At 44.6% G+C, this 12568-nt stretch overlaps 1 protein-coding gene across 5 annotated transcripts in view; it reads left to right on the forward strand.

Moving 5' to 3' along the window:
* ZFHX3 (zinc finger homeobox 3) overlaps nucleotides 1-12568 on the forward strand; it is a 236962-nt gene that overhangs the window by 70009 nt on the left and 154385 nt on the right. The window lies entirely within an intron of this gene.

Genomic DNA, 12568 nt, shown 5'->3' on the forward strand with positions numbered 1-12568 from the left:
TTCTCCTGCATTCCTGAGACCGCTCATGCAAGCAAAGAACCTGCCCGAGCGCCGTTTCTCTTGGGTTTTTGTGCAGCCTTGAGCTACAGCAGTTACTCCTGCTGTTCAAGTGACATGTTCTGCTGACTCAGAACTGCTAATAAGAATTCAGGAACCCTTGTAGACACATCATCCTGTTCAACTAGTGGGCGTGGCTTTGAGAAGCCTTTCTTTGAGGAGAAGCCCCAGGAATTCACTTGTGTCTAGTGCACACTGGATCTCCCGCCCCACACAGGGTTGTATTTAGGGATTTCCTTGGGTCCTTGGATTTGTTTCATTGACCAGCTATTTAGGATGGCTGTAATGAGGGCTGCCTCTGCTGTCTTCAGACTCTCTGTAATTTTGGAACAGGAAATAAATCTAATATGATAAACCACAAAAATCCTGAAATACTAAGGTATTATACCTCAGCCTCGGAATTAGATCATTTGGTCTTTGGTGATTAATTATTTGTCATGTTGAGATCAACACACTTCCACTACTGTTGTTTAAATGTCTCTTAGAAGGAGAAGGTGTGCTGTTCACCAAGAGTTTTGTTCATACTGCTTGCTCAGCATGGTGCTAGGCGATGAATGGAAATACAGGCTGATTTTTGCCCTCAAGCAGCTTATAATCAAGTTGTAGAGATAAAAGTAATTGAAGTGAACCAAGGAAAAGTTCTTTCAGTGACAAACAGTGTGGTGGTGATTACTGAGGAGTACAGAGAGGAGAGAGATTGGTGTGGGCTTGACTGATGGGAGGGGCTTTTATGGCCTAAATGGAACTTGAACTTGTGCTTCTTACAGAATGCCCAAGGTTTGGATAAATGTTGAGGAAGAGAAAGGACATCCAAAGGGCTTGGGCTGCAGGAACAGAGGCAAGAATGCGTAAGAATGTGGGGCTGATGGGGAGGTGACCCTCCTGTTGGAGGAAAGTGAGAGAGATGGTTGAGTGGTAGTGTAGGGTAGATTTTTAGAGTATAAGTTTGAATGTTTTGACATTGGCTCTTGCATGGGGAAGGCACCAGATGAATATGACCATTTATATTGGGAAGGCTAGACTGGTCTTTCCTTTCTGTTTTCTGGAATCAAAGATGGTACCAAGAGTTCCATCCAGAGAGACCAGGGCGGTCAGGGCGGGGCAGTTCCGTGTGGACATGTTGAGCCATGCTGAGTGTTGAGTGATGGAAGGCTAGCCACTTACAGACATCTTGTGGTCTGCTGAAAGTATGAGATGCATATTCAAGCGATAAGTCAGGAATGGAAATTTTTGTTTTGGGAGTCAACTCATAATTTCGGTAATTGAAACCACAGAAGTAGTTAAGGTAGTTGATGTACAGAGATAAGAGCAGAGAGCCAAGGGAAAAAAGTATGATGATGGTTAAATACTATAGGAGAACAGAGAGGAGAGATTTCTGTGGGTTAAAGTAATAGGGAGTTTTATCGAGTAAGTGGAAAAGCACATCCATGGACAGCTGTAAGAACGGGAAGAAGGGCAAGCAATGTAGAGAGGTAGGAGGTAGGAAGGGAGCCAGAAAACTAGGTCAGAGAGGCACAGCAGGGAGCAAATTTCAAGGTGGGATGGTCAGCAGTTTTGAATGCAGGGGAGATTGAAGAAGGTGAAAGTAGAAGAGGAAAAACCATTGGCTGCCATGAGGAGGGCATTGATGCCCTTGGAGAGAGGACCAAATCTTGGAGATGTAGGGCCATCTAACCCACCAGAATCAGTGTCCAGCCCTCCCCTCCAGAGAGCCTGATTCTGGGCTGGGACCTGGAAACTGTGTGTATCTGCACTAAGCTCCACAGTTGGTTCTGCTGCACAACAGAGCTTGAGAACTCTTGGTGCAGTGTGGCTCTCTGTAAACAACGGGGGAGGAGGAGCTCACCTGGCTTGAGAAGACTGGTATTGGGGAAGGTAAGCAGTGGGCAGAGTCCATTTGTTTAAAGGAGTTGAGATTCGAGGGAAGGACAGAGAGCATTGTCTAACTGGCGGTGTAAGTGGGTCAGACTCTGATCCAGGAGCTCATGGGGTAATGGAATATGGTAGAGAGTCAAGTGGGAGGGATCACCAGTAAAATCCTATAAAGCCCTCGTATTAATCATCACGGAAAGGACAACACAGCCCTGCCATAGAAATAACAGGCAATTCACAAAAGAAATATAAATTACCAATAAGTATCTGCAGATGGGTTCTGTCTTCCTAGCAAAAAATGTAAGTTAAAATGAGATGCCATTCTTGCCTGCCAAATTGACATTTTTTTTTTAAACAAAATAGTACTGACTAGTGATGAAGGTGCAGGAAAATGGATGCTCATGTGCCAATGTGAGTGTGATTTAGAAGAACTTTCCTAGAGGGCAGTTTGGCATGTGCCAGAGAGCCTTAAATGTGCCTAGCTTTTGAGCCAGAAATTCCACTTCCAGAAATATGTCCTAAGGAGGGAGAGACAGAACGTCCGTTAAGAGCCTGGGTTTCAGAGTAGTACAGGAGGCTTGCCTGGTTTCAGAGGCTGCCTTAGCTAGTATGTGACTTGGGTAAGGTACTTAACCCTCTAAGCCTGACTTTCCTCATCTGTAAAATGGGCTGTTGCCCAGGTCAAATGAAGTAGTGTATGTTTAAAAAGTGCTTGGAACCATGCCTGGCCCTACTAAATGGGTAGTCATGAAACTGCTACTTATTTTTATTAGTTATTTTGTTATTATATGTGCACAAAGATTTACGAGTTTATTGCAGTATTAACAGCAGAATATTAGGAATTGCCTAAATGTCCAGTAATAGAATTTAGTGAAATTATGCTGTGTCCCTAGGATGCAGTATCTATTCAGCCATTAATTCTAGCTTATGAAGAATATTTAATGTCATGGGAAAACGTTCATGCTAAATTAAGTTAAAAGGGCAGTCCGCGTAAGGAGCAGTGCCATCTGAGGTTGGTAAAGAAGACCTGTAACGATCGACATGCAGAGGAAAAAAGCCTGAAACGCTCTGCCTACCATTGGTTCTCTGGCTGGTGGAATTACAGGTGATTTTTATTTTAGCTGTTGAGTCTTTCTGCATATATTCAATTTTTTTTTTTTATAATGAACTCATACTACTTTAATCAGGAGAAATTATTTAAAATAAATTTAACATCGTGAGATGCCGGATTGAAACTGTGATGGGCCAAATGGCACGCTTTTACATCAGCTCCTGGCTTTTGCTCTGCAGCCCAATTGCAAGAATGGAGAGATCAGCAATGAATGGAGAGATCAACAACGGGATCTTTTGAGAGGGATTTTGAGGAAGTTGGAGGAGATGAAAGGTTTTGAGTGCTGCAAAGAAAGCATTGAAGTAGTCGGTTACAGTTCATGGGAGAAGGCACCCAGTTTACCGGGGAAAGCACCAAGGGGTGAGTGCAGATAGGGTGGGTGAGCTGTGCACCTGCCAGGTGGTGGTGGTGGGGGCACTTGATGAGTGGGGTAGTTAAAGCTGCTTTTGGTGAAAGGAGTGCTGCTTTACTTCTGAGAGGGGATCAGTGCTTTAGGGTGATCAAATCCAGGTCAAGAGAGAACCATTCAGGCCAGTGATGGGCAAAGGATGCTGGTCTTCTGTCTTCAGGATATGGTGGAAAGACCTCAGGGTGGATGTTTAAGTACCTATGTGTTGGGATATAAATACTTGAGTAGCTGGTTAAATTGCCCCAGATGCTTTTTTAGAACAAGGCAGAGTATAAGTAATAGCTGGATAGTTTTACTTTTTATTAGCATATCCATAGCTTTGGTCGTTGTTGAACTGTCGGTATATCTACATAGAGAATAAAAAATTCTGTTCCCCTAAATGCCAGCTCATCTCTTCCAACACCCACAGACTGGGTTCCTAGACCTGGCTCTGCTTCTGATCTCATGACTCCCTCCTCTTCCCCTCCATGACTGCACTGCAACCAGAGCATCACTTTGGTTGTGGATTCCCTGCAGGATGGACTGAGCCAGCGCTTTTCACTTCCAGGCTGATTTATGTTGACTCTGGAAAGAGCACAGATGCACTTATTAGCAAACATGAAGCCCAGGGCTGGCCGACTCTCTGCGCCTTCCGTGTAGTGGACCTCCTGCCACACGAGGGACCTGTTCGAGCATGTGTATATTCTCTGACCTTGCCATAGCTACAGAATAATTCTTAAGGCTACTGGGAAATTGCTACCACGAGGATGGAATCTCACCTATTTATGCTTTAACACTTATTGACTTACAGCAGCAATATACAAATACAGTTATTGTATAAAGCACAGAGTAGAATTGGATATGGTTCTTGACTAGATTCCAAGCTCAACAGATCAGAGTATTATTTCTTTGCCCCATGTGAATGAGGTTTCTACTTAGCTCAGAATCTGGGCTGCCTTTGTTTTTTTGTTTTAGGAGGTGGGGATAGTTTATTCATTGTCATGTATTTTTCTTTAATATGTTTTAGTCTAGGTTGAGCAATGTTCAGCCTCGGTAGGTTGCTGGCGTTCTTCTTTTCTATGGTGGCTTCCCTTGACCTTATATTTAGAACTGCCTTTCACCAAGTTAGGGAGATCTGTCCTGAGTCAAGATCATGGATGTTTTGGTTAAATGTCTTTCAGTGTGTTACTTGAAATTCGGCCCAAGTCAGAACGGCCATGTGTCTTGTCTGACTAGAGGGCTTTTTCTAGAAGCTCTTGGCTGGAGGGGAGGAAGACCAGTTTTCTGTTCTTGTCTGTTTCTACCTCCCAGCCCGGCCTCACTGCCTCCCTCCTCACAAAGCTGCCAGCGGTCAGTTTCATGTGAAGATAAGGATATAGGGATGAGGGATAGTTGGCTGTTCATATGTATTTGTGCAGGTTCAATATGTAGAATACTTACACTGGACAACTTTTTTTTCCTCTTTGTTTTGACATAATTTCAGATGTACAGGAGAGTTGTAATAATAGAACAAAGAATTTTCATGTATACTTCATCTGGATACCCCCATGTTAACATTAACTCATAGTCTGTCTGTCTGTCTGTATACACACACACACACACACTCTCTCACAGTTTTCCCAAACCAGTTGAAAATTAAGACATCATGTCCCTTCGTCTCTAGATATATCACTGTTTTTCTTAAAAAACAAAGACATTCTCTTATATAACCACACTGCAGTTATAATTAGGAAATTAACATTCGTATACTACTGTTATTCAATCTACAGACCTTCTTCAGATTTTGCCAGTCGTCCCAATTGTGCCCTTTGTAGGAAGAGAAAATCCCAGATTGTGTTACGTTCATTTGTCACGTCTCTTCAGTCTCCTTTCATCTGAAACACTTCTTTAGTCTGTCTGTTTCATGATGCTGACATTTTGAAGAGCATAGGACATTTTGTAGACTGTCCTCAATTTGGATTTGTTTGGTGTTTCCTCAGGATTAGATTCAGGTTTTGCCTTTTTGGCAGGAATGTCAAGGGAGGGGATGTTGTGTTCTTAGTGCATCCTCTCAGGGGCACATGATGTCTATTTGTCTCGTTCTTGGTGATGTTAACTTTGATAATGTGCTGAAGGTGGTGCCTTCTAGGTTTCTCCACTGTAAAGTTATTGTTTTTTCTTCTGCAGTTAATAAGTATCTTGTAGGGAGATGCTTTGAGACTGTGTAAATATCCTGTTACTACTACAAACTTTCATCCACTGGTTTTAGTATGTGTTGATTCCTTCCTGAATGGTTTATTATTATGATGGTTACCAAATGGTGATCTTCTGACTCCACAGTTCCTTCTGCATTTGTTAGTTGGATTTCTCCTCTAAGGAAGAACTTTCCCTAATCCCACATTTTTTTTTAATTTATAAAAGTACAGAATTATAGATTCTTATTTCATACGTTGGGTAGTAATCCTTTACTCTGATGTAATTCTCTTGTTCAAATTGTCCCACGTTTAGGGAGTGGGAGCCCCTGCAACCTGCTCCTGTATCCTTTTGGCACAGTCTTTTCATTCTTAGAGTCATTCCTTGTGTTCTGGCTCAAAAAAAATGCTCAAGGCTCATCTTTCACTCTCCCTGCCCCAGTCCAAGAATTGGCCATTTCTCAATGGAACCCTGGTTCTGTTTCGTGGAGAATGGTTACCCCAGGCATTTCTTCTCTTAAGAGGAAAAGAAACAACGTGTTAAAGGATCATCTTTTTTCCTCTCAAAGTGTTATAATTTCTCCCAATACCTTAATTTTCCCCATAGTTTTATTGAGCACCTATTACATCTTGGATGCGGAGAATACAGAGCCTGCTCTCAGGGTGCTCACAGCCTAGTGGCAGAGATAGAGCAGTCAACAGATAATTCCACTAGTATGATAACCCCAACTTGCAGCAGATCACTGAACACTGTGTGATCACAGAGGAGGAGGTTAAAGCAGACTGAGTAACTCGATTGATAACCAAGGACTGAAAAGAGTCTTCACCTTTCAGAGGACCTGGGAGGCTGCCTGATGGAACCTCCTGGCTAGAGCAAAATCCCCTTCTCCATTCGTGAAATCAGGGAAAGCAGTATTTCAGAGTCTACATTCCATTTGGGAACTTTGATCATCTTGAGAAGGGTTTGCATTTATATTGAACTGAGCTGCAATTCTGTATAAATTCCCCCTCATGACTCCTACTTAAATCCTAAAGCTAGGTAGAAGACATGTAACTAGTCCTCACTGTTGTCAGGCAAGCCTTCCCAGAGCTGAGGACAGTTGGCTTGCTCTGCAGTGGGAGTTTTCTTTTCTGCACTCTTGCAGACCAGAGTCTGCATTCGGACCAGGCTCCAGTTTGTTTGTCGCCCCCTCTTATGAGATTGTCCCAAGTGGGAAATCAGAACATTCTCCGTGCAGACAGAGAAAAGGATTGGGCTGTTAACCTGCTGAGTTTCAACAGGTAGTGTGTATAGGTGGCCAGAGGACACATTTACATCCTTGGCCACTATGTCAGCTCTGGGCTTCCACTGATTTTGTGGCGAAGTAACACCCACAGGTATTTTTGGCATGAACTCCTGTTAATCCAAGTCTCTTCCATCTTCAGTTGGTTTTACGAATTGCCTAAGCTTAAATACAAGGCATCCTATTTATCCTTTGAAAATGCCATCTTGTTTGTTTGAGCTTGTCGTTCCAACTTGTGGAGATATTCCTTTTACTCTTGATCCCAGCATTTAGCATGTTAGTTAGTCCTCTTAGCTTTGTGTGCTCTGCAAATTGGTGTGTGTGCTTGGTCTCATCCCTCAAGTTTTTGATTTAAATGAAGGGAACAGGGACAAGACTGAACTCTGAGGCATGTCACTGGACACAATAACCTTTAAATGGCGACGTCAAGTAATGGCATCCACCAGCTATAAAATCGTCTGGACTTTATTATCTGAAACACATTTTGCTGTCCTGGATACAAAGAAATGATAAACTTTGGGATCCTTTATTAAAATAAAAAACTCTCTACTGTGTTTTTCAGATCATTGAACCTAAGTGAGGCTATTTTTCCGTTTATTTTATGTGAATTTTCTTACTGAATTTACAGCTAATTGCTAATTCATATGGACCACTTTTTTTCTTTTTTCCTAGATGCTATTCAGCAACTGTTGAATCTGTTCTAAAAGTATGAGGAAACTGCTATCTCTCTCTCTCTCTCTCTCTCTCTCTCTCTCTCTCTCTCTCTCTCTCTCTCTCAAATCTACAACATATCCTTTTAAACTTAATATCATTCCTTTATCCAAAACAATGTACACACACATCACTCTTTCCCCTTCTCTTGCTTTATATTATTACTGACTGCTTTTCACCACTTAGCGTTACATTTGTTTGCAGTCTCTTCCCCAACAAGAATGTAAGCTAAGCCCTGTTTATTATTGATTCCCTGGCATCTGACACATAGTAGGGGCGCAGTAAATACTGAATGAATGAGTGAATGAATGAATACATTTCTTGATCTATAGTTTCTGGAGTCTACCTTTTTTCTTTAAAAAAAGTTCAAGTTAATGGGCCTGCCACACTGTTCTTTGCAACAGCTTCCCCCACTCCCTTTATCCTCTCTCTTCTGTGTGAAGACTTTAAACCATTTTGATCTCTCCTCCCCCCACCACTCCCAAGCCAAAAAGTGCGTGTGTGTGAATTGGCGATGTTCTTTAACATAGCTGTCCTGGTATCCCATGATCTTAGGACAGTCCCCAGGTACATAAAGATTGAATGTGAATGTAGGCGTGGATGTAGGGACGTTCTGGAGTTCTCTTTGAGAAATCGACACTAAAGAAAAATGTAGGAGAGTGGTGAAGAGCACAGACTCCACAGCCAGACTATGGTTTTGTCTCTAGGCTGCACAACCTTGGGCAACCTCAGTTTTCCCATCTTTAAAGTGGGGATAAAAACAGCATCCATCTCATAGAGTGGTTATGAGAGGACCAAGATGGTGCTCTACCCACAGGCCTTGACATGATGTCTAACTCGAGAAGGAATGGCTTCCCTTATGATGGTTTTAATTTTAAAAAGCTTTGGGAAATACATGTACAAAGGAGGCAATGGAGTTGCCCATAACCTCGTCCCCTAGCAATTATCATTGTACAGAGTTTGATACGAATCTCCTGTATTTCCATATGCAGACCTTCCCTTAGCATCCTGTGTGATCATTTTCCCACGCCTGTAAATAGTTTCTTTAAAAAAATGATAGTTTATAACATCCTATGGAACTCTATGTACTGTAATTTAGAGAGTCCTTTGTTTTGCCAGATTATTTCCTTTGTTTTTTTTCTGTTGAAAATGTTGTGATGAATAATCTTCTATTGCTATGCATATCTTGAGTTATTTCCTAGAATGGGAGAATTGCTGATTCAAAGGGCTTGTGCATTTTTGAGGCTTTTGATCCTTCCTGCCAAATTACCTTCAGGAAGATGGTGCCATTGCATCGCCTCCAGCAGAGCAGGGAGCTCCTGGAAACCGCGTTGCTTGCCTGCCGCGTGCTTCTCTCTGGTGATGCGCGTGGGTTATTCACGGAGGCAACAGTTCCTCGCTGTCTCGATTCTCTCTTTGTTTTTCTTTTCTTCCTCTTTGTTTCCTTTCTTGGTTTTCTGCCAAACAGCCTCTTGTGAAAGGACCGCCTAATTAACCCTGTGCTAATTAACAATTTAAAATTACACAGTGCGACTGTTCATGTTTAATTCTCCGGGAGCTGGAGCAACAGAGGGAGCCCCCTCCTCTTTGTAATAACTCCCTCCCCTCTCCCCCAGATTCCATGTAACTGTTGCATCGAACCCAGTCTTGTCTCCTTCAAGGAATGTGATAAAACTGTCACATCGCATCTTCTCAGTTGAAAGAGGGAAATGGACGACTTTGTTAAAGGGGGGCCCCAGGGTAACATCGCGCAGTTTTATTATTTTAAACAATCTTTGAAAAATAAAAACTGCTATTTGCAAAGATGCAGGGTGCTTTACAGGTGGGTTCCAAGGAAACTAAACTTGTGAGAGGAGCGAGAGTAGGGGCTCTTGATGAAGATGTTGGAACTTTTCTATACAAGATTATGCATCAAATGGCAGATTTAAGCACTAAGGAGAGTGTGCACAAAGTCACTCCTGTATCTTCTCTTTAACTCTCTTAGTGTAGAGATTTGCTCTATTGATATCTAACTGAATTCTTAAAACCACATAAAAACCCATGTTGAGTACAATATTGGGTGGTCGTGAATGTATCTGTGTTTAACGGGAATTTTGGGGTATAAACGGCTAAGGGAGGCAGGCTGCAGAGACAATTGAGGGTTGTGATGTGCGAGCTGGCCCTGGTGTGAGTGAAAGGCGAGGAAGGGGCGCCTTCCCTCAGAGCCAGGGTTGGGGTTTCTGAACAGGGCTGCTGGCGGGGCTGGCTGTGAGAGCGTGGGACCCGCTGGGTTCCCAGGCTGTCCTCTGTAACTGAAGATCATTGATTTTACGGGAAACCGTGTTTACAGACAGAGTGCTGATCGACCTGCCGAGTTGACTTCTGCTTCCTTAAGTAAGAACTACCTTTTTCTTATTGACTGGCTGATAAACAGCGCGAGAGGGATGGCCTGCCTGGTAGGAGGGTGGTGGACGGCCTGAGGACCTTAAACTGAAGGATTGGGTGGTTTAAGAGATTTCTTCATCTCTGTGCTGCCATCTCCTCTTGTCTATCCCTGTGGCTCCCAGGGCCCAGTCGGGGAGCCCAGGACTGACCCTGCCTGGTTACCTAGCAATAGAGACACCAAGCATGGATGAGTTGGCAATCTGGTGAAGATGTCATGAAGCAGAGTGTGTCGTGTGCTTTAATTGTGTACGTCCCCTGGGGATCAGGTTAAAATGCAGATTCTGATTTGGGGTCAGACTGAGAGCCTGCATTTCTCATAGGCTCCACTTGTCCATGAACCACACTTTACTTAGCAAGGTTGTAAACAGTCCTGCTTGTCATGGCCAGCGCGCATGGAAAAGAAGCCCAGAGCAGACACCTTAGATCCTGAAGTAGGATCCTTCTTTGCCATGGGTGTCTTAACAGGCAGTCATTCCCTACGAATGAGTGGTCTCCCACTTGTCCCCTCTTGTGAGGCTGGCATCACCACTATGAGGTCGTCTGACTTTTGGAGGTGGCCACAGTGTCATCCTTTCTTGACACCTTTTGCCTGGGAGTAGAAAACAAAGTTAGGTGAGTTTTTAAAAGTCCCAGCCCCTTGGCTGGATGATTTGTAGAGGAAGAGGAGGAAGAAGAGAGCAGAGCAAGAAAAGCCCACCAATTAATTGGTAAACGCTTGCAGGTTTCTCTTGCCCAGCCCAGGCTGGAGAGGAGATTGGCTTTGCTGTCGATACACAAGTCCCTGGTGAAGCATCAAAGCTGTTCTCCTTTATCAATCGTGGCCTCCCCTTCCCGCATGTTCCTGTAACTTACCAAGCATTTATGACATTGATTTTACAATCGGGCTGTTAACCCTCCCGCCCCTTCAGGCCTGCCAACCTTTTTGGCCCCAGCTGTCAATCAGATGCCGTCCAGCCAATCAGGCGTGTCCTTAAGAAGAGCCACCCTGGATTCTCACCTGTATCCTAGCTAAGCCTTTCGAGGAAGCCCGATCGCATCTGCTGTTTGGTTTAGTGTAGTCGTCTTTGTTTAAAATCAATATGTCTTTTCTAAGGCACACGGAACCTTGTTGTAATGGAGTTTGAAGTTATAAACAGAGAGTTGGGGTGTGTGTGTTTTAAACAAAACATGACACATTCTTCCAAAAAGTTATTTCTCCTGAGACTTCTGGTAAACCTGCCTTCCCTGTCTTTTCCCGAGGGGGAGCTGTTGGCTCACTGTGCAGTCAAGCATCAAGAAATGAAAAAAGAATGGGAAGATGGGGCTTGGGAGGGGAGGAGGGTGGGCAGAACCCGCCAAAACCTTCCTCCACTGTGTATGAATGAGGTGGTGGGTGGAGAAGCAGCCAAATGTTCTCTAGGAAGGATGCCCGGGAGTTGCAGGCGACTGATCAGGGCTGGGGGAGGTGCTGAGTTGCCTGTAGGAGCGGTGCTGGGACGGAATAAGTGCCCCTGTGATGTTGTTGCCCCAGGAGCAGAGTGGCAGCCAGTGATCTGATGCCCCCCTCCCCAGGAGACGAAGTCTCAGAGGGCAAATTCAGCTCAGTGGTACTTTAGAGTCGGAAACGGAAAAGCCCTAGGGCTGAAGGACAGCTGCTTGGGTAACAACTAATAACTAATAATAACTAAGAGGCAGGTGTGGAATCAGGGCTGGCCAAGCCCAGCTGCTGTCTCGACTTGCTGCTCAGATCCTTGACAGCAAAAACCACCCAGTCCCAGTGGTGACGGGGCTTCGTCCAGACAGGGCTCCATCCACGCTTCTGGAGGGGGAGTCAGCTGATTGGGAGTGTGGGTGGTTCTTCCTAGAAACATCGAACTCATGTTTTGCACCTACATTATTTTAGTCTGAAGCCAGCTGAGCCACAAACAAGGGTGTTCTACCGGTTGAGGGGAGGAGATGGGAATTCGGAGATCTGTCTTCTCTGTTTCACAGTGTCGGGGTGGCAGGGGGCTCGTTTTTAGATTTAGCCCTTCAGTTTTACTGTTTGTAAAATGGGACGATGCTTCCCAGATCCGAGAGGATGAATTCAGCCATCGGCCCTGATGGGGCTTTGCAGAGTGTGTCTAGGCCTGCACATGTGTCCTCTGAGCTACGCAGCCCTCAAACTCTTCTTTGAACTTCTCAAACTAGAAACGTGGTCGGTAAAAGCAACAGCAGCAACTTTGCCTTTAAATCAATCAGTGTGACCCCACTCAGGTTTGCCATCCTTTTTCTCGGGGCGTAAAAATCTTCTTCCTCTCGTTCGGCCCTGCCCGTTGACCCCCTGGCCCACACTCAGCGTGGGCAGCGGGGGGAGACTTTTCCTTGGCCGTCTGTATGTGGCGGGGCTGCCATTCTGCAACCTCGGCGGGCCGGCGAGACAACACGGTTCTCCTCCGCTGTGGCTCTGCGCCCGCGCCTGACTAACGCTGTGCTTGCAAAGAACGGAAATTGGAACTGGCCTCCAGGGGTGGAGCGGCCGACAATCTGAAGACAAAGAGGGATGCGCCTGATGCCCCCTTCCCCGCGTCCC

The sequence above is a fragment of the Equus asinus genome, chromosome 28 (genome assembly GCF_041296235.1).
Source record: "Equus asinus isolate D_3611 breed Donkey chromosome 28, EquAss-T2T_v2, whole genome shotgun sequence".
Lineage (NCBI taxonomy): Eukaryota > Metazoa > Chordata > Mammalia > Perissodactyla > Equidae > Equus > Equus asinus.